A 20,511-nucleotide genomic window follows, 5' to 3' on the forward strand; every position below is an offset into this window, starting at 1 on the left:
ATTTATAGAAAAATATTCAGAGCTGCACTCTTTGTGGTGTCAAAAAATTTGAAAATGGGGAAGAGGGGTGTCCCTCAACTAGGAAATGGCTGAATAAATTGGGGTAGCTGATGGTAATGGAATATTATTGTACTGTAAGGAATGATGAACTGGAGGATTTCTATATGAACTGAAAGAACCTCTAGGAACTGATACAGAGTGAAATGAGCAAAACTAAGAGAACATTGTACACAGAAAGTGAAACATTATAGAACAATACAACATAATGGACTTTGCTAATACAAGACAATCCTAAGGGACATATGAGGAAGAATACTATCCACATCAAGAGAAAGAACTGTGGGAGTAGAAACCCAGAAGAAAAACAAATGACTTATTTGTTTATATAGACATATGATTTGGGGTTTTGATTTTAAAAGACTGTTCAATTGCAAAAATGAATAATATGGAAATAGATATTATGTGATAATATTTGTATGACCCATTGGAAGTGCTTATTGGATCCAGGAAGGGGGGGTGACAGAAGAGAGAGAAAGAAAACAAAATATTAAATATGGGGAAATACTTTAAAAATAAAAACAGAAAATCTTTTCAATATATATGTTCACTAAAAGAGCTTTAAAGTGAAAAAAGATGAGAGAATGTTTCCTCTTCATATCCACAAAGATAAATGGCATAGGGCATGCAAAAAATGAAGGTGAAAGGATAGCTGTTGAGAAGCTTAGGAGGTCATAAGAGAAGATCCACGAGTGGACCCAAAAATAATATTAATGGGCTAAGACTTCCTTATACTAATGTCTAAATATAGGTAACAAACAAGAAGAATTAGAGGTCATGATTCAAAAAGCAAATTTGACCTCATATATATCACTGAATTTTTGTGTCATGAAATTTATAACTAGAATGTCACTATCAATGGGATTAGTTTATGTAAAAATACTAGGAGGGCAAACAAATTATTGAGTATGGTGAAGTAGCAAAATAATTTAAAAAATTATACTCATGGGAGGAAATCTTAGAAACATAGAAACAAGAATGGTAAAGGACACTTAAGTGCAGATCAGTATAGTTACTAACAGGAATTGTGTGCAGAACAAGGAAAAATTGCCTATATGTAAAGAGAAAAGCAATGAGAAATTACAAAATAATTAGCAGATACCAGGCACTGGGACAGGATGTGATAGTGATAGGGAGGCTTTAATATTAACACATCTGCTACAACTGTTTCTCTCAAAAACAGAAAAGTATATAGCTTCATTATTTCCTCTTTCTACATATCAATAAATGCCTGTTATGTGTCAGGTACTATGCCAGGCATTGGGAATAGAGAGACAATATGTGTACCCAATTGCTAAATGACACCCCCTTTCTTTTAACAAATGGAAAATCACAAAATATAACAATTGTTAAGAGATATGCTGCTTTTTCTGAGAACTGCAAAGGAATGTATTTTGTTGTTGGGTTGGTTTGTTGTTTGATGTATGACATAGAGGTGGTATATTAATGCTACTTTGTAGGATATGAAACTTTTTCTAAATTAAAATTTTAATTTAAATATGATTGATGGTTATTGGGATGTTATCAAGACAAGTCATGGGATATAGGCATCACAGAGTTCTCACATGCCCCAAACCTCAAAGGCCACAATAACAAGCTAGCTGTTGTTTCTGAGATCTGAACTCTTAAGGGACTGTAGGGCCTAAAACAAATAACATCTGTAGAAACACTCAGGAGATCTGCAGTTCTATCATCCTCAGAGAATCTATAACACAAAATTAAAAACCTTGAATCACAGAAGAAAAAATATTGACCTGAAAATATAGTAAATATTTGAACTTCATAAAAAAACTAGACTCGATATTAAGAAATTTGATTTCATAAAGATATTTCAATGTGACTGCCTAAGTACAAAACTGGTAAACATCACTAAGCAAACATCATTGTATTACAATGACTGAGAATATGGTGGGATCCACAGGGATCAGAAATCAGAAGAAAATAAATCATAAATTGTTGTCAACTGCTTATGTCTCTACTGGGCATATGAACATTTCACTATTGAAAATTTCATGTCTTTCTATTTATAAGCCACAGGTCCCTGAATGGAGAACTTAGAGTAATCTCAAGCAATGGATTACCAAAGTACAGGGAATAAGAGGTATAAATTTCCATTTTTGTTATCAAATATAGATGCATTAGTGATTTTATGATCAAGATTAAGAAAAAAGCAACAAAAAACTATCTTAAATATCTAGAAATATTAAAGTCTATGTTAGCACAAGCAATAATTTCTATTTGTGATTTTAACAGATCCTCAGGAATGAAGATCAAAGGCAAGTGTGGAAAAAATGAGGAAAATATGAACATTGCTTTATGTAATCTTCTACTTCTTTATATTCTCTACTAAATTTTAGTACCCTCTAGCTCCCTCACACTTCACCCTTTCTACCTACTAATCATTTTATTTAGACACTTTATCTCACAATTATCCCTCTACTCACTCAGGACTAACATTCTTTGAGATGTGGTCACTTTTAAAATCACATATCCTTTCCCTAGGACATTCTATAATAACACAGATTTTATGAATTTTGAAAAATAACATTTTAATTTTAGAAATATAGACACTGTCATTATACAGTACATATGGGACAGTATCTGGACTTATTTTCAAAGTCCCATGGATTAGTATGAGATCCTCCTTTCTTGGATCTATGCATCTATAGTTAAGAAAATTTAACTTGCATCTGGATTCATTTTCCATCTTGTCTTATCATAGCTACCATCATGCAAATCCCAACTCCTGTATTTCTTAGCCATCAGCATCTTATGTTTTTAATCCTGGAGCTCAGCAAGGTCACGAACTCCACTATTTTAATTCACTACCAATTTATGGCATATAATCACAATAGTTATTCACTTTAATCAGGAAGTCCTTTGGTTCCTCTCATGTAGATTCTTTATTCCTTTCCTTACCTTTGCCAATCCCAATCTTATCTTCTCTCTTTGTCTCCAATACTTTCCCCAAAAAACATTCTCATAAGTAAAGAAAGAGAGGAAAATAAAATCACATCAAGAGTGATTGGCAGATATATTGTTGAGTAGTATAAGAACCAGAGGTCCTAAAGGAAATACAGACCTAATAAAAATATTTAAAATGTGGATATTTTAGTAAAAGTACAAATTTAATTGAAAGTATACCTCTTCACATCAGTATTTGAATTTCAAATTGCTTTATAATTAAGAAAATAAACAATCTTTCTTCTTTTTCCTGATCGTCTCTGCATTTGATTCTGCTTATAACATACATGCAATAACTGCTCTTGGAACCTCAATATTTAGGACTTCCTATAAACTTCCACACACACACACACACACACATACTCCAGGAAGCAACAGCAGTCAGAAATCAGGTGTCACCTCTCTCTGGACACTTTGTTTTTCTTCCATAAATTTATCCCATTCTACTCTGTATGGTAATTATTTGCATATATTTTTTGCCCACCTGACTCACTGGAAACATCTTGAAGCATATGAATGGAGATGATTCGTGTTTTTTTTTTTTAACTATCCAGGTATAGAATAGAGGCTTGTATAGAGCAAGATTCATGAATCCATTTTTGATAATCAAGATTTTCAATGTATAAAATATTTATGATTACAATGGAAACAAAATATATGGAAATTCATTTGATTTGTCAAAAATAAATTTGGACTATGGACCTGAGGTTAAAATCCTCTGAACTAGTTCCATCCCTTCATTTTAAAGTTGAGAAAATTAAGGCAAATAATGTCATTTGCCCAAGAATGTCTTGACACTCAAAACAATGAGTGTTTTCATCATTTACTATCTGTTTCTTTCCTCCATGCAGACAGTGAAGATAATCCTCTATCACTAAAGAATGGCCAATCTCACCTTAGTAACAGGATTCCTCCTCAAAGGCTTTTCTGACATCTGGGAGCTACAAATCTTACATGCCATGCTCTTCTTGCTTATCTACCTGGTGATTTTGATTGAGAACTTGCCCATCTTCACCATCATCTCTCTTGATAGGAACCTCCATTCTCCTATGTGCTTCTTCCTAAAGAATCTGTCCTTTTTAGATCTTTGTCTTATTTACATCAGAGTGCCCAAATCAATTGCAAACTCTCTCAGTCACAACTGTTCCATCTCTTACTTGGGGTGTGTATCACAACTATTTTTAATGATATTGTTTGCTATAATGGAACTTTTTCTCCTAACAGCAATGTCCTATGACCCCATGTAGCCATTTGTCAGCCCTTAAACTATGAAGTCATCATGAACAGTGAAACTTCTGTAAAGATGGCAGCCACTTCCTGGCTCAGAGGAGGCTTGTTTGGAGTCCTCTACTCAGCTAGTATATTCACTTTGCCATTCTGTGACTCCAAGGAGATCCATCAGTTCTTCTGTGATATTCCTTCTTTGCTCAGGATTTCCTGTTCAGATTCACACCTTGCAGTTGATGTCACTTTAAGTTTAGCATTTTCTTTAGGGATTCTCTCCTCTATTTACATTATAATCTCTTATAGTTACATCTTCTCAACTGTATTGAAGATTCCAACCACAGAAGGTAGGTCAAAAGCCTTCTCCACTTGCCTGCCCCACCTCATTGTTCTCATAGTATTTGTCACAACTGGTTCCATTTCTTATCTAAAGCCATCCCAAGATTCTGACTCAATTCTAGAGCTATTGTTGGCTATGTTCTATACAGTGGTGCCCCCAACCTTGAACCCTGTCATCTATAGCCTGAGGAATAAGGACATGAAGACTGCTCTCAGAAAGCTTATAACCTGGAAATATTTCTCAAAGGGATTAATACTAAAGTCTTTCCCATAATCATATGCCTGTATGTACATGTTCATTCTTATATACATACTTTTGTTGATATTTCATATGTATACACATTTATGTTTATGTATATTTGATATATTTCATATTGATATATCATTTTTCTTTATGTGTTTCCTGGTTTAAATTCTTTACTTGCATGGCCATATAAAGCTCACTAATTTTCTAAGGTTACCTTGCATGGTACCTGAAGCAACATTATATTTTGTTCTTTAAAGTTCATAGTGGGGGTGTATAGCCACTCCAGCCCTAAAATTAAGAAGTGACTACTTTTCGGAAAAGGGTACTTATTTGAAAATAATGAATTTTAGGAGTCTTTTATCAATGTGTCAACTGATTACTTAACAAATGGCTTCATGAAATAACAGAAAATACTGTCTAATTTGAAAACAGATGAAGCATTTGAATGAAGACTCCACAAATTACTCTAAAGCACCAAAGTGTTCTACATGTCTATTTTCCTAAACAATTAATTTAAGTAGTTTCACAAAACATTAGATAACAAAAATAACAGTAAAGAGTAATTAGGAAAGGCATGATTACCATGATTTTATATTTAAGGAAAATAAACTTCAACATTGGCAGTATGGATGGTATCCTGATTCAAATGTTTCATCTGTTTTCAAGTCAGAAGATATTGTTTTATTATTCCATGAAGCCAGTTTTTAAGTAATCAGTTGACATAAATGGATAAGAGCACCTTTCAATATATCACATTAAATAAGTAATTTTCTTTCAAGTTTGGAATAGAATCACAGAAATACAGAAGGGGAAAGGCATCAAAAGCCATTCTTATAGTCCAACATGTACCAGTATTAGACATTCATATTAAACATTTAAAATTAGTGGTCATCATAAGTGGTCATCCTAACTTCATGGAAGCATTTTCAGGAAGGCAGCAAAACTTCAAGCAAAGGCAACCCATTCCATATTTGCCAGTTTTTAATTGTTCAGATTTTCTTCACATTGAGCCAAAAACTGCCTCTCAGTATTTTTGTTCTTTGACCTTACTTAGTCCTTTCATTTCACTAGGACATAATTTACTTGGTCTTGTTGTATTGTGGAGAGGAAGGGGCAAATGATACATGAATTAGGGACTAAGTCTGTTGTGTTTTATGATTATTCGGATCTATAATATATTTAATGTCTGAGATCTCATTTAAAGAACATTTCATGTTGAGCAAGAAGAGTGAGTATCTTTATTTCTTTGCCTTGCAATTTACATATAGAAGAGACATTCTATTTGCTACTAGTTTATTATTCCAAAGATATATGGCCTTATGTCCATATTGACAGAAAGTAAATAAAAATTCAAGACTATACTTAAAGGTATTTAGTTAAGTTCATAATTTAAATAGATGTTTAAATTTTTCTGTGAGGGGGCAGCAGGTTAGCTCAATGGATTGAGATCCAGGCCTAGAGATGGGAGATCCTAGGTTCAAATCTGGCCTCAGACACATCCCAATTGTGTGACCCTGGTCAAGTCACTTAACCCCCATTGCCTAGCCCTTGGCACTCTTCTGTCCTGGATCTAATACACGGTATTGATTCCAAGATGGAAGGTAAAGGTTTTAAATTTTTTTTTAATTTTCTGTGAATATTTATGCCTATCGAGGACCCTTCAAGTAAGAAAGATGTTTTTATATTAAATTTCTCATATTCAAATATGTATGTAATTATCTCTATATCTAATATCATATAACATATTTATTCATAGTGATAATTACACACAAAACCACAAAATTTTTATTATATAATATTCAATATTAGAGACAAAATGGCAAGCAGAAAAGTCTAAATGGAAAAATTGACCCTGAAAGGAAAAAGACAGGCTTCAATCATTACTCTACTACAATTTCTCTATACTCAACTCTTTTTTGTTCAAAATATAAGTATATCTTTGGTATTGTTAGGTTTTCCCTACAACTTTCACGAACTGTTTTAATGCCACTCTTTGTCCTTACAAAAAGAAGGAGCAGGAGGAGGAGTGTGAAGAGGATAAGGGTAAGGAGGGTGAGGAGGAGAAGGGTGAGGAAGAGGAGGAGAAGAAAGAGAAAGAGGAGGAGGAGGAGGAAGATGAGGAGGAGATGGAAGAGGAAGAGGAGGAGATGGAAGAGGAAAAGGAGGAGGGATAAGAGGAGGAAGAGAAGGATAAGGAGGAGTAGGAAGGGGAAGAAGAAGAGTAGCCATTTCTATAATATTAATACATACCTAAACAGCTTTAGACTGTGGGAACCTGCCATTTATTGATAATTGTTATGGGACTGTGGTTAATGTTTGTGTCTGATTCTAGGAAATGGGATCAAAAAGGAGCCCAGACTTAACCTGAAAAGTTCAAAAAAAAAAAAAAGAGCACACAGGTCAAAAAAGCAGAAACCAATCCAGGTAGGATTGATGCACTTCTAAGCCAATACAAAGGACTTGAACCTAATGTGAGAATTGAAATTGCCATGCTTGACTATGTTAATACGTAGGCTTTCCTTTTATCCACACTCTTTGTGAAAATACTTACAGACAAGTACCAAAGGCTTCACTATTATCCTAGCTCCCTCTATCCCTAAGAGTGAAGGTAAAATCAGACCAGGGAATGACACTTCCTTATCAAAATAAAAATCTGGTCTTTTTTCTCTCCTATAGTATGGCAACTTCCTGTAGTCTTGGCTGCAAATGGGCAAATGAAATATCACTGCATTCTGTCCTACAGACTTGTAGGATTAGAAATTACTTTAATTGGACTCTAATACAATAGCCTGTTAGAAATTTATTCTTGCTTATTCAAAATTTTGTATATGTAGATTTCTGATATTTTGATGGTGATTTTGAATTCTTCTTAATATATATATATATAATAAAAGTGTTTAATTTTTCTTTCATTATTTTTTCTCTTTTGTTTTTGTTTTGTTTTTTTCTTTAATTGACTCACACACCTCATAACTAAACTTTACATCCTGAGCTGAAATGGGTGTTTTTCAACACCTTCTTCAGGGAGCATTGTATTTTCATAAAATCTAAGATTTAAATTTTTGTTCCAGAAAGATCTTCAGAGAAGAAGCTTACTAACTCCTGAATCCAGAGAATGAACTGTTTGCAGAAAGATACATAAACACTTACACTACAGGAAGATCAAGAATGAACTTTAGGGTGTGGTTGATTGAACTGAAGGTTGATTAAACATTTATTTTAAATGTACACTTTTTGCCAAAGGGGACTGCCCCCTAATTGGCTTTTGTCAATGTGCCCAGCAAACATTGGTTTTGCTGTCTCTCTCTCTCTTCTATTTCCCCCTTATCTCTAACTATTGTAGTTTTTCTCTTAGAGGGTAAAATTTTGAATAGAAATTTTTGCAATTAGAAATTTTGAGGGTACAGGACGCTTATGTTTAATGATCAATTGGGGAGACTAGTCCCCCAATCATTATCAGGGGGGATTGTGATTTTTAAATTTTCTCCATCTTGCTTGGTCTAGCACCCAGGAATGTGCACAACCACAGTACACGGATATGTGCTAGCAAATGACAAATCAGAAACAACTGACTCTCCTCTAGGCTGTCCTAAGCCAAGCTTGAGTCACCATTGACACATATTAGACACAGGAAGTGATGTAGAGAACTGCCTCTGGAGTTCCCGTCACTTCCTGTGTAGAGGTCTAGACAGGAGTTCGATCCTGGAGCTCGAGCTTAAAGGAGCCCTGGAGACGGCTTTCATTCAGATTGGTTACATGAGTGATAAGGACTGACTCCCTTCTTTCCCTTGGTGCTCCAAGGCCTTAAACTCCTGCCTGGCTCAGCCTGAGCCAGAGCAGTTTTGAGTTAACTCCTTTCTCTCTCTCTCTCTCTCTCTCTCTCTCTCTCTCTCTCTCTCTCTCTCTCTCTCTCTCTCTCTCTCTCTCTCTCTCTCTCTCTCTCTCTCTCTCTCTCTCTCTCTCTCTCTCTCTTTCTTCCTCTTGCTGTAATTAAATCACCATAAAACTCCATTCTGACTTGAGTGTTTCATTTAGGATTTCATAAATAAAATCCTTGGAGACCAAATAATTATTACATTCAGTCTCAACCCTAAATTTAACCCTTATAATACCATTCATGCAGTAAGAGTGAAACCAAGATTAGTTGGAGTTCCATAGGGTAACATACAATACAAGACCTTATGAAAATGAAGACTAGTCTTAGATAGAAAAGAAAATTTTCCAGCAAAAGAAGAACAGGTAATTCAACAACAAGAACACTCCTAAACTTGTAGCAAAAAAACTCCACTTTCATAATTGTGACAGACTCAACCACCTAAAATACTATAGAAGCATAGATTCACGTTGGATGCATTTATTATCAAAGATTTTAACATCAAGTAATAATTGAGAACTGAAACAGGTTATCCATTATCTCTCAAACTTCACTCTAAACAATCTTTACCAGGGGAAGGAAGAGATGGGTGGTATACCATGAAGATATTACCTCATAGTTTCAGGTACCTCACTAGACACAACAATATGATCATGTCAACAATGAAGATACATAAAAATGACATCTGATGAGAAAAAAAAGCCCTAGTCATGAGCAGCAACACAAGTAGCCCTAGAAAAATAATCAACAATTAATAACAGTCCCTATAGAAAACAAAGGAAAGCGCACACAAGACTATGGTATCAACAGAAATTACAGACAAGAGAGCATTGCACATGTTAAAATGATAACAGGAAAGCACCTCTGAAGCAAATAGAACAGTTCCAGAAAGAAATACAGCCAGTAACAAGACAGAGTGAAGGAAAATATACATTTAAAAGATTAGCACCAATGATAAAGTCCTTACATTTTCTACAGAGACTCTCTGCCAACCATAGTAACAGAAAAAAAAGAAACAATGTTATCTCAAATGAAAACATACTCCATCACCAAACAAAATACATTATATCCAAATTCTATCTCCAATTAAAGGCATGCAATAAATCTCTGTGAAAAATTCAAACATCAAAAAGATAAGAAAACCTCAAACTCATTTTCTTAACAAAATTCTAAGAACTTATGCACACTGTTATTCTGTTTACACCCACCCATGAAGATGAACGCAAGTAAAGCTTACTTCCATGGGTGAAGATGAACACATGTAATGTTTACTTCCACACATGAAGAATAACTGATGAATTCTGATAAGTTCTCATAAAGAACTCTTAGCTTACTTCCATGCACAATGAAAATTTTAAACCTACATAGATGCACATGTAAAAACCTTACACATATTCATGTTTCTGATTGTTCCAGTATGTTCCTGATTGTTCTAGTTTGTTCCTGAATTGAAGAATACAGGACTACAATCAAGAGTGACAGCAGACATTAGTGGCATGCTGACCAGATGACAAAGGACAAACAGAGTTTCTACAATCAACATCAAAGGACAAGGAAGGACTTTAAAAGTTTAGACTTGTGATCGATCATGAGGTTAGATAAGAATGTGACATACATGTTAACATCATATATATGCATACACATGCTACACTAAATATGCTGTAGGGAGATATCTCATGGAATGGGTAAGTATACAACATAGTTGCAGATCACAAAAGTCACATTGATATAAATTTCTGTGGAAAATTCAAACAGACAAAGATATTCCTTTGAGTTTACACCAAAATCAAGAACAATGTATATGGATGTAAATATGTAAATCTGTATAGGTACAATCTATGTACATATGTAGATACTAATGTACTAACAAACTAACTATATTAGAATAATTTATTAATGTTCTAATAACTAAACTATAGGGACAGTTTAGAATTTGTTCAAAGTTTAGGGAATAGAACTATTTTAAGTATAGAAGTTAGATTACATTATGATTTTAGGTTAGCAATTGTTAGTAATAAAATTATACTTAGTTGAATTATAGACATTAGGATATAAGGCAGTTACATATCAAAAATGCTGTTGAAATTGTTGAAATTGTTTAAATGAGTTCTTATGTCAAAACCATGTTCATGTACAATCCCTATTACCTAAACCTTTTTCCTATACCCAAACTTAGTGTTGAACTAGATAGACAGAATAGCTAGGAGAAGATTAGGATTTGATATTTTGGGAGGATAAAGGAATATTTAAGATAGTAAAAGTTTAAAAATTAGATAGCTATCTATATATATAACTAAAAGGTAAGTATCATTAAAAATTGCAAGGTGCAATTTTTTAAGACAAAAAGAGGTATGTGGAAGAGAGAATTACAAGGCATGCAAAAGACAGAAGCTGGAGATAGATCAACTGTCAGTCAAATGAAGATTCCATTTGAAATGTGACTGGGAAACAGTTGGAGACAAGATTCAACTGCTAAACTATTTTTCTAGTCTTTGGGAGCTGATGGTAGGGACTTGAAGAAAGGCTTTAGCCTGGCTGGCTGATGTGGAAGAAGAAGCTAGTTTTATCTCTGGGACTTGGGATAATCAAGTTGGAGGTGACCTGGCTGATTTCAAGGAAGAAGAAGGACAATTTTCCTTATATATCTCTCTGACTGGATCTGTTCATACTAGTGACTGAATTGCCATTTCTCTCAATATCCTCTATCCAACATAAGACTCACTGTAGAAAATAGGAATATCCCACCACTCTTACATTATCCTCCACCCTTGTTCTGTCTTCCCTGAATAAACCCATTATTTGACAAAGAAGATGAAGAACTATTTAATTGAAACCTCATAGCTCACACTGAGTGACTTGAGGGAGACTGAAGAAGGGGGGACTGGAGGCTGAAAGGCTCTGAAGAGGGAGGAAAATGGGAGGCATAAGGAGGAGGGAAGGCAAAAGAAGATAACTATCTGATCCATTAGTTATGTAGTATACCAACAAATATACCCTCCAAAATATTATCTATTACACAAGTTACTGTAAAGCAAAAAAAAAAACTGTTCTACATGTCTATTTTCTTAAACAGTTAATTTAAGTAGTTTCACAATATAATATTTGATCACAAAAATAACAGTAAAGAGTAATTAGCAAAGGCATGATTACCACTATTTTAAATTTAAAGAAACAAAGCTTCAACATTGACAGTAGGTGATGGCATCCTGATTCAAATGTTTTATCTGTATTCAAGTCAGATGATATTGTTTTATTATTCCATGAAGCCAGTTGTTAAGTAATCAGTTGACATAAATGGAATAAGAGCACATTTGAAATCATCACATTAAATAAGTAATTTTCTTTCAAGTTTAGAATAGAATCACAGAAATACAGAAGTGGGAGAGACATCAAAAGTCATTCTTATCATCCAACCTGTACCAGTACTTGACATCCATATTAAACATTTACAATTAGTGGTCATCATAAGTGGTCATCCTCACTTCATGTGAGCATTTTCAGGAAGGCAGGATAACTTCAAGAAAAGGCAACCCATTCCATATTTTCCAGTTTAATTCTGAAAATTTCCTTCACATTAAGCCAAAAGTTGCCTCTCAATATTTTTGTACTTTGATCTTACTTAGTCCTTTAACTTCACTAGGACATAATTTACTTGGTCTTGTATTGTGGAGAAGAAGGGGAAAATGATACATGAATAAGTGACTAAGTCTGCTGTGCTTTCTGATTATTCAGATATATAATAAAGTTAATGCATGAGATCCCACTAAAAGAACATTTCTTGTTGAACAAGAAGAGTGCATAATATTATTTCTTTGACTTGCAATTTACATAGAGAAAAGACATTCTATTTTCTACTACTTTGTTATTCCAAAGATTTATGGCCTTATGTCCACATTGACAGGAAGTAAATAAAAATCCAAGACCATACTTAAAGGTGTTTAGCTAAGTCCATAATTTAAATAGATGTTTAAAATTTTCTGTGAGGGGGCAGCTGGGTAGCTCAGTGGATTGAGAGCCAGGCCTAGAAATGGGAGATCCTAGGTTGAAATCTGGCCTCAGACACATCCCAACTGTGTCACACTGGGCAAGTCACTTAACCCCATGTCTAGCACTTAACACTCTTCTGTCTTGGATCTAATACACAGTATTGATTCCAAGATGGAAGATAAGGGTTTTAAGTTTTTTTGAAAAATTTTCTGTAAATATATATACCTATCGAGGACCTTTCAAGTAATAAAGAGGTTTTTATATTAAATTTCTCATATTCAAATATGTATGTACTTCTCTCTATATCTAATATTATATAACATTATATTAATTTATAGTGATAATTATGCACAAAGCCACAAAAATTTTATTATATATTATTCAATATTAGAGGCAAAATGGCAAACAGAAAAGCATAATTGGAAAAATTGTCCCTGAAAAGAAAAAGACAGGCTTCAATCATGACTCCACTACAAGCTCTCTAATACTAAGCTCTTTTTCGTTCAAAATATTATCATATCTTTGGTCTTGATAGGTTTTTCCCTACAACTTTCATGAACCTTTTTAATGGCACTCATTATTGTTACAAAAAGAAGGAGGAGGAGAAGGGTGAAGAGGAGGAGGGTGAGGAGGAGGAGGGTGAGGAGGAGGAGGAAGAGGAAAAGGAGGAGGAAGAGGAGGAAGACAAAGAAGAGGAAGAAGGAGGAGAAGGAGGAGAAGGAGAAGGAGAAGAAGAAGGAGAAGAAGAAGAAGATAAAGAAGAAAAAGAAGAAGAAGAAGAAGAAGAAGAAGAAGAAGAAGAAGAAGAAGAAGAAGAAGAAGAAGAAGAAGAAGAAGAAGAAGAAGAAGAAGAAGAAGAAGAAGAAGAAGAAGAAGAAGAAGAAGAAGAAGAAGAAGAAGAAGAAGAAGAAGAAGAAGAAGAAGAAGAAGAAGAAGAAGAAGAAGAAGAAGAAGAAGAAGAAGAAGAAGAAGAAGAAGAAGAAGAAGAAGAAGAAGAAGAAGAAGAAGAAGAAGAAGAAGAAGAAGAAGAAGAAGAAGAAGAAGAAGTTCAAAATAAACAAATAATTAAATCATTGATTTTGGTATCCCTTGAATTGATACCCCAAAATAGGTAACTGAAGTAGTGGTGAGTACCACTTTATATGGGTTCTTTTATAAGCAGAGAGAAAAATGTGCTCCTCATCTTAAAGTACCCAAAGAGAGTAGGGACAAAAGCAACTGAATTCTTAGCTCTCATTATCAACCTGAGGTCCAGACACCTTGAGATTCCACATATTCTTCAATTAACTTCACTAGGATATATTGAATGTTCCACTGACTTTTCATTTCACTTTCCTGATAGGTCTGCCTGCTTGACATATAGTAATATAAATACTGATGATTGACCACCAGATATCAATAAGCTCTCTGACATTCAATTATAAATTACTTTATAAATCAATGCATGAAACAGCTTAACTTTAGTGCATTAAGGACAATTATATACTCCTTTGTATTATTCCTGTCATACGCCTTTCTCCCAAGGAGCTCATCTTCAAATAAGAGGAAATGATAACAAAATTCATATGGAAGAGAGATGGAAAGGTCTAGTTGTCTTTAGGTTACAATAGCAATACAAGTGCCTAGACATCTTCTTCAATGTTATTTCTGCTGATAAAATTATATGCATTTCTGATATGCCATTTGACACTGTGGAGGATCTTTTTTCTGAGTCATCAATTGCTATGGCTACTGAAAAATAACTGCAGAAGAAGTTGCAAAGTCGCTTTTCCATAGGAGTAATTCCCTGGATAGTAGCTATAGAATATAGACAGAAGCAGAAGTGGTCTAATGGGATACTATTTCCAGCATAACGGGGCTCAAAGTCAAAGACTGTCTCCATCCAAGTTTAAGGAGTAGTATTGATCAATGTAGACATCATAGTTGGACTCATCTGACACATGAATCCTTCTGTCTTTTCCCTAGACTCTGGTACTTCAGGTAACCTGACTATATAATCAGTTGTCAAATATTGCTCTTAGTCCTCCAAAAAGCATTCAGAATTGATTCCTTCTCAAAAAGACTTGTACAAAAATATTCATAGCTGTGCTCTTTGTGGTGGCCAAAAACTGGAAAACGAGGGGATGCCCATCAATTGGGAAATGGCTGAGAAAATTGTGGTATATGTTGGTGATGGAATACTATTGTGCTCAAGGGAATAATAAGGTGGAGGAATTCCATGGAGACTGGAACAACCTCCAGGAAGTGCAGAGTGAGAGGAGCAGAACCAGGAGAACATTGTACACAGAGACTAATACACTGTGGTATAATCGAATGTAATGGACTTCTCCATTGGTAGTGGTGTAATGTCCCTGAACAATCTGCAGGGATCTAGGAGAAAAAAAAACACTATTCATAAGCAAAGGATAAACTATGGGAATAGAAACACCGAGGAAAAGCAACTGCCTGACTACAGCAGTTGAGGGGACATGACAGAGGAGAGACTCTAAACGAAACTCTAATACAAATATTAACAACATGGAAATGGGTTTGAATCAAAAACACATGTGACACCCAGTGGAATCACACGTTGGCTATGGGGGGTAGGGGGGAGGAAAAGAAAATTATCTTTGTCTTTAATGAATAATGCTTGGAAATGATCAAATAAAATACTTAAAAAACAAAACAAAACAAAGAATTGATTCCTTCTCTCTACTCACATAATTATTACTTTAGTTCAGGCTTTCATCTATAGCCAAGGTTACTGCAACATTCTCTCACTAGGCCTTCCTGACACAAGTCTCTCACTACTTCAAAACCTTCTATACACTACTAACAAAATAATTTTACCTTGGGGCAAATATGGCCATGTAACTATCTAATTCAATCAACTCTGGTAATTTCCTCTTCCTTTAAGAATAAAACAAATTCCTCTAGTCGGTTTTTAAAGCACTTTAATATCTGTTCCCCACACCAATGTTTCCAGCTCTTGGGACACTCTGATCACATGTTGCAATTAGATAAAACTGTCTTTTCTTTGTTCTCACTACAAGTCACTACCTTTCTACCTGTGTTTGTATTCAACATTCCACGTCTTGAACAAAGTCCTTTGCTTCACAGAGTTCCTTCTCATTCTACCGTATATAGGTGAAGCAACATCTTCTCAATGAAGGCTTTTCTAATCTGCCTATCTGGTAGTGCACTCAATTATGATGCACCATGTAACTAAATATTGTTCATATTTATACTTATTGTCTTTATATTTTTACTGCATATATTTATAAAACTATTTTGTATTTTTGTCCTTAAAATGTAAGTTTCTTGAGAGTAGAGGTTCTTTCATTCTTTGTATTTGTGTCTATAACAGTTTACCTGGCACATTATAGGTCTACAATAAATGCTTACTGAATAAGTGATCAATTCTCATTATTTCTCAGGACAGCTAGGGGAATTAGGAGAAAAGTTTCTTTTTACCACAACTCCAGAGAGACTTGCAAAGCTTTTTTTGAGAGAAGAAAGGATTGTGTGATTGAATTAAAAAGACTTTAAGTGATATGTAAAGACCACCTAGTCATGGTCATGTTGTTCAAGAAGAGTGTTTCAGATGGGTTTTTGTTGTAGTTGTTGTTGTTTTTAATGGGTCTTTTTTTTTTTAAAATCAATTAATAAGTTAAACATTACTGGTTGAGAGGGAGAGTCCTATAGTGAGATTTTCTGTTCCACTTTTTCTCCTTTTTTTGAGGAATTTTTTTCATAAGCTTGGACAATGGGAAATGCTGCTGACACTCAAAAAATTCCTAAATAGATAAATAATGAAATTCCTTTGTATAAAGTATTGATTTTATGTGGGGATGCTAGTGTTCCTATAGAACCATGGATGTTGAGGAAGGAATTATTTTGTAAAGCTTGGTCAAAACAGATTTTCTCAGGGATATATTACAGGCTTTTGACTTTAAGACAATAAAGGAATTAAAGATTATCAATCAGAGCAGATAATCCCAAAGAAATCTCTTACTGGATTTTTTGGGGTCATTTTGCTCACCTTTCAACCTAGCCAATTTCTAATTGTTTGGTTAAATCTGAGATAATCTTGCTTTGAAGACCTGAATCTAGTTTTATTTCATTCAGATGGAAACAAGAATCTAAAAATGACACCCTGACTCCTTCTAGTCCCTCCCATCTTAATTTAGGGGGGCTTGCCCTCCCCACTTCCTAAATTGTCTTCTCTTATTCCTCCTCCAGCTCTTCCTCAATATCCTGCCTTGACTCCTTCTGCCCAAACACTGCCCTGGCCACCTCCATTTCCCTGGTCATTTCCCCTCCCACTGTCCCCATCACCCCTCCTCCCATTCTTCCCCTCTCTCCTCTTAAGACTCCTCCTCCTCCTCCCTCACCTGATACTTCAGCATTTCACTTTCTTCTCTTCCTCCTCTTCCCCCCACAATGTGTGAGGCATTCCATTTCTACTAAAAATATAGACTTGCTACAAGATACCAAAGAAAACTCAAATAAAGGCATTTTACCCCTAACAGGATTGATGAGGGAATTTAATACCCATAAGACTTTATGTTCCATTCAGCAGTCATGGTACTGATAGGTGGATAGATCATACACTTTCTTTTAATCAGGAACTTTTCTTAGTAAACAAGAGGTTACAAAATATATTTAGAATCTATAATCCAAGTTGGACTGATGTCATGGGTCTCCTCTATGCATTATTAAATGAAGAGGTGAGACACATGATTTTTCCAGCTGTAAATGGGTCTCAGAATGAAAATACAACAAAACGGCCTTTAAAAGACCCAAAATTGGACCAAATTACAGCTTAGAGCAATACACAATTATGTGAACTAAGAGAGGCTTTATTAGTCTGAAGACTTGTTCCTCCAGACCAGAGAAGTGGGTAAAATTTGAATATATTAACCAAAAAAAGATATGATAGGATGGCTGAATTAGGAGCTAGATGTATCTTGAGCTAGATGTATCAAAACAGACAGACTCTAGAATCATGATAAATTATTTTTTTAATTATTCTTCCAGAGAAACTAGGGAATATTTTCAAAACATTTGCCCAGACTGGGCTAGCATAGACATAGAAAAATTGTAGAGAATAGCAGTATATGTTTTTGAAGACTGTGAAAGGCAAGAAAAGGAAATAGCTAAAAAAGATGAATTAGAAAAGAAAAGATAGAACAAGGAAATGGAAAAAAGTTACTTTAGTTTCTCTATTTCCAAATGCAATTGAAATCATGGCTCCTTTAAGGAAGGCATAAGGACACAAGAAGACAAAGGGTCAATAACATACTATTCCTGGTAAACAATGCCATATAGCTGCAAACTGTAGGAACAATAATCAGGATAATAGGAATAGAAGAATAGGAATAGATAGGAATAATAGAATAGGAATAATGCTAATAGAACCTCCAAATTGGGCTAATAATTCAAATGGGGAAAATCATAACTCAAATCAGGCAACTTCTACTCAATGTGGAGGATCCCAGAGAAATAGAAATAAAAATCTTTATGGTCATGTGAGAGAGAAGAGACCTTGGAATCAGGGGCTTAGGCCTTCATATTCCCAGACTGGAATTTTTAATGACAGTTATTCCAAAAGATTGTAACACACATTGTGATTGCCTGGTTAATACTACAGCCCCTAGGTCAGTTTTAGTGAGTAAACTTAATGCTGAATGTAATTCTATTAGTTCTTTAAATGTAATAGGTGTGTAAGGAAAGTATCAAAATGTCCCTAACCTCTCTCCTCACATGTTAGAGGAAGGCACTTTGATCTCTTCCTGGACTTCTGCAATACAGACAAGATAGCCTTGCTGCTTCTGGGGTAAGTCAACAAAATAGAGAATAAATCCTAATCAAGTTAATCTTTCCTCAAGGGAAATATATCCATATCTACTCTCTCTCTCCTCTCACTCTCTCATTTTATTAATAAGGGCTTATAACTCCAGCCAGACCACTTTTTATTCCTAACAATTGAATTTAAAAGGTTTTCCACAAACAGAAACAATGTTCTCAAGATAGTAAGAAAAGCAAGAAATTAAGGGGAAATTTTTACAGAATGTTTCTCTGATAAAAATTTCATTCTTCAAATATCTAAAGAAGATTCCCCAATTCATGTTTGGTCAATTATAAATAGGCAGTCATTAGGAAAAGAAATTAAAGCCTTCTGTCATGAGAAAAAAATGCTCTAGTGAGTAATGCAAATTAAAACAATCTGAGGTATTGAATCACCCATCAGAATGGTTATAACAGAAGAAAATGACAAATATTGGAGGGGATGTGGAAAAATTGGAACACTAATGCATTGTTGGTGGAGTTGTGGACTGATTCAAATATTCTGGAGAACAATTTGGAACTATGCCCAAAGGGCTGTCAAACTCTTCATATCCTTTGATTCAGAAATACTGTAATTGAAATCAAAGGAAAAGGACCTTATATATATATATACACAAAGATTTTAGCAGTTCATTTGTAGTAAAATAGAATTATAAATGGGGTAAAGGCTCATTGATTAGGGAATTTCTAAAGGAGTTTTAGCATATGGTTGTCACTGAAAACTATTATCCTATATGAAAAGGCAAGCATCAAGGTTTCAGGAAAATATGAAGTGAACAGAACCATAACAACATTATAAACAATAACAGCAATATTGATCAATGGTGAATGACTTACCTATTCCAATACATACAATGATCCAAGATAATTCCAAAGATGAAAAGATGAAAAATGGCAATCACTTCCAAAGAAATGATAGTCTGAAAACATATTGAAGCATTATTTTCTCATTTTTTAATTTTTTCCTGCTTTTTTGCAACATAGATAATATTTAAATGTTTCTGTATAATTTTAAATATTTTCACATAATTTCAAATGATACAACATTTCATGTTTTTTTCCTAGGTGAAAGAGGTGCAAGAGGTTGAGAAAAAAATGTGGAACATAAAAATTTTTTATTAACATTGAAAAATAAATAAAAATCCAGAAAAGATATGAGAAAAAATTGTCATGGGCTAAAAAGTCTATTCATAAATATCTTCAAAGTTTAGCAAACACAAAGTTATAGTTCAAAATAGAAAACTTGACGCCATATATGTAATTGTAGTTTTATGGCATGAATCCTGTCACTAGAATAAAAACTAGAGATGGAAATATACTATCAAAGAATTTATAAAAAGAGAATAAATAAGAGATGAAGCATGGAGTAGCAGCATAACAATTAAGAAATTCTACTCATGTGCAGAAACAATGAATTAAAAGAAAAAAGAATTGTCTAGAGTATTTAGTGAAAGATCAATGGAGGAGACATGCTCTGTAAACAGAGTGTGCTATGAATAACCCAGATGAAAAAGAGAAAAGCACTGAGGAATTTAGGAAACTGATCAAAAACCAGACACAGAAGCATCATGTGGTAGTGGTGTGGGAATTTTATTGAATAAGATGTTTACTAAAAGAGATGTTTTGATTTCTATCAGAAGATATGAAGTGTATAACATCATGAATTCTCTCTAGAATTCAATAAATACCTATTATATGCCAGGTACTAGGAATGCAAAGACAACAAATGTGTCACCTTCAAATTTAAAGCACATTCCATTTCTTTTAAAAAATGGAAAATTATAAAAAATTAATGCTTGTATGACAGTAATAATCCCCTTTCTGTGTAGCTTTTCCTAACACTTTAAAAGGCATTTTATATTGGGATTGTTTTCTTTTGACAGTGTGAGGTCTTAATTTATATTCATCTGTAGAACATGAATCTTGGCAGGGGGGTAAATAAAAATACAAATAAATTTAATTCAACACTGGGAATTTATAAGGAAGTCAG

At 34.2% G+C, this 20,511-nt stretch overlaps 1 pseudogene; it reads left to right on the forward strand.

Annotated features, from left to right (window-relative positions):
* Nucleotides 1–3,866: 3,866 nt before the first annotated feature.
* Nucleotides 3,867–7,615, forward strand: LOC130457411 (olfactory receptor 14A2-like; annotated as a pseudogene).
* Nucleotides 7,616–20,511: the final 12,896 nt, after the last annotated feature.

This window comes from Monodelphis domestica, chromosome 2 (assembly GCF_027887165.1).
Source record: "Monodelphis domestica isolate mMonDom1 chromosome 2, mMonDom1.pri, whole genome shotgun sequence".
NCBI lineage: Eukaryota > Metazoa > Chordata > Mammalia > Didelphimorphia > Didelphidae > Monodelphis > Monodelphis domestica.